Raw genomic sequence first — 2,818 nt, 5'->3', positions numbered from 1 at the left:
AAATACTTTCCCTATAGTCAACAAAATTCAAAATTATTAGAATAACAACAACCTAAGGGAAAGAAAGCCAATGCTACTCCATATGTTGCTGATGCAAAAATTTATCTGAATATTTCAGGAATGAAAGTAGAAAGTAAATCTTAAAATTTTGATTCATCAATAAATATATTTGTGAAACCTAACTAAAAGTAAGTACAATTTTCCTGACCCCCTGATCAAATTTCACCAATTGATTAACATATCTTTATGACTGTGTAGGCTGGTCAATTCATTATAATTGAGAAGGAGGTGAGTATAATTGGATTTTGATCAAATATTGCTGTCAGTTCAAATAGATGCTCTAAGAATAGGAGAAGTCATGAAGCCCACTATTGCCTTGCTAGGTAAACAGAAGAAGATGACAAAATCCCCAAGAGGGTGCTTTGACTATAGCTACTAAAATATAGCTTTGCTAAGAAGGCAATTGATGGCCAGCCTGTGAGGGGTGTAAAAAAGCTTTATGGGAAATTAGGCACTAGGGCACTTTTGTTTTTCTCCTCCAAGGCTGATGCATACTCTAAGGTCTCTGACCAATTTGGATGATTCAGAAGTGGCTAAAGAAGGCATTCCAAGTAAGGAGTATTATGTGATTAGTCTCTGTGTAGGCCATTTAAGCAATCCCTAGGTATATTTCTATTGTTAGGGGAAATGGCTGTTCAAGTATGAAATTTCCTTTCACTAAGACATTTCTCAATGATGGTTAGAGACATGAAAGTCTGTAGGTAAAATAGAAAAGGAAAAACATTTTCATGATTTAAGCAGGAAGGGTTCATTTACACCTAGGAGTAGCAGTTTCTATATGTATTGTAAATGCCAAGCTTCTCCTGCCCTAAAGATTCTCACAGGTGACACCTGCAATGCTACCATTAGAGAGATGACCTACATGTGGAACAGGGTAGGAGGAAGCTACCAATTCAATTGTTTAATTTGCATGGGGCAGTAGAACCCATGCTGATTGATGTTGATTCTTGAAAGGATCAGCAGAATGCAGCAGATATCAACTGTGTGGTAAAAAATCCCACCATACATCTAAAAAAGTAGGTAGCTAGTTATGGTGGGCTGATACCCATTGGGCAGATTCAATTTCTTGCAGATCACTGCCCACAACTTTAGCTATAGGCCTTGAGTATGGCATTGTAATTTGTGCAGAGGACTTTCAATGTGGATGTTTATAAGGCATACCACCAGCAGTTCTTTGAGGTCACCACAGAGCTAAAGAAAGTTCGTGTTGCTGACCCTAAGAGGTGGATCCCCCATTCCTGGATGAAGCCACTGAAAAGAAGGTACCAGTAAAACTGGAAAAGTTGGATCAGACATGAAGAACTACAAAGGGACTCCATTAAGGAAAGCATCAGGCAAGGGCATGATAACCTGGGTAACCATTACTTCCACTGTGGTGATCTCAGTAATGCCCTCAAGTGTTACATACTGGGACTAGTACCGGTGTCAAACTTATAGGTAAGTGCCTCAACATAATCAAGCAGCAAGGGAAAAGAGAGCCAGATTCAGACCATCCTCATGTAGCTCAAGTATGAAGAAGGTCTGGCTGAGATGGCTACTTCAAAAGATAAGTGGGGCAGCTAGGTGGTGCAGTGGATAGAGCACTGGCCCTGGATTCAGGAGGACCTGAGTCCAAATCTGGCCTCAGACACTAACACTTACTAGCTGTGTGACCCTGGGCAAGTCACTTAACCCTAATTGCCTCACCAAAAAAAAAAAAAGAAATTAAAAAAAAGAAAATAGAAGCAGGCAGCCAAGTGTTTTCTGCTGGTTTCATTTGATCACTGTGATTTCCCTAACCTACTATCATCCCCTAGTATTGTGGTTGTATATTGTGATCTCTTCCCTAGCTGCCTTTCATCAACAGAGCTACTGAGCAATGTTATCTAGAGTAACTCCTTCAAATTGCTCTTGAAGCTGAAAGAACAGGTTCACAAAATCATCTTCAAAATCTATGAATCCAAATCTGTCTTATACCTGAAGACACTGAATGAAATGAAGTATAATTTGCCGCTAATCATGCCTTTGACCTGCCCCCCACACACACACACAAACACATCAGGACCCTCTATACTCATGTGCAAAACATAGCTCTCATCCAGTATTTCAGTCCATATGTCTCTCCTAAAATGCATGAGAAAGCCATGGACTTCAATATCACTATGGATATCCTAGAAAATGAACTAACAAAGTTAGTGCTAGAGGGGCTCATCAGTGTTTGAAAAGACTGCCATAGCAATATTCTGCATGCTTGAGATATGGATCAGTATAGCACCTTTTTTGAGAATTCAATGTTCATTTGCAAAGAATTCCCAATGTCATGCCAAAGCGATGAATGTACCTTTAGCCATGCAGTGCAGCCAGTTCCATGTCAAGTGTTCTTTTTGAGAAGTGAACCAGTGTAATCTAATGGCAGCCAACAGCCAGTCACAGATAAGCACAAATATGTGATTGTGGGTTATCCCTATCTGGACCTTATTAAGTTCATCACTAAGCACACATTCCCTATGTCACTCTAGTTCTAGAGGTCCAGTTTGCTTCCCTCTACATGGGCCTGGAAGGCTTCATCTTTCAATATAGTGATGCCTCCTTCCGACTGGGCCTTGGAACTACCTACTTGCTGCCCCAATGAACATCTTGTCAGTAGAGTTTTATCCCATAGACATAATGGCAAGGGTTTCTATGGATTAACTGGGGTCTGCCCTCCTCACACAATGTTTTTCTTTTATTTCCTCCCTTGTAGCTCAGGCCCAGTGGGCACAGTGGCACTGGCTCCCCC

The 2,818-nt window shown here is 40.7% G+C and overlaps 1 pseudogene; it reads left to right on the top strand.

Annotated features, from left to right (window-relative positions):
* The first annotated feature begins 951 nt into the window (after positions 1 to 951).
* On the top strand, positions 952 to 2,427 carry LOC122749271 (annotated as a pseudogene).
* Positions 2,428 to 2,818: the final 391 nt, after the last annotated feature.

Source organism: Dromiciops gliroides, chromosome 1 (genome assembly GCF_019393635.1).
Source record: "Dromiciops gliroides isolate mDroGli1 chromosome 1, mDroGli1.pri, whole genome shotgun sequence".
Lineage (NCBI taxonomy): Eukaryota > Metazoa > Chordata > Mammalia > Microbiotheria > Microbiotheriidae > Dromiciops > Dromiciops gliroides.
Note: the sequence above shows the minus strand (reverse complement) of the source record. Positions and strands in the feature narration are given on the sequence as shown.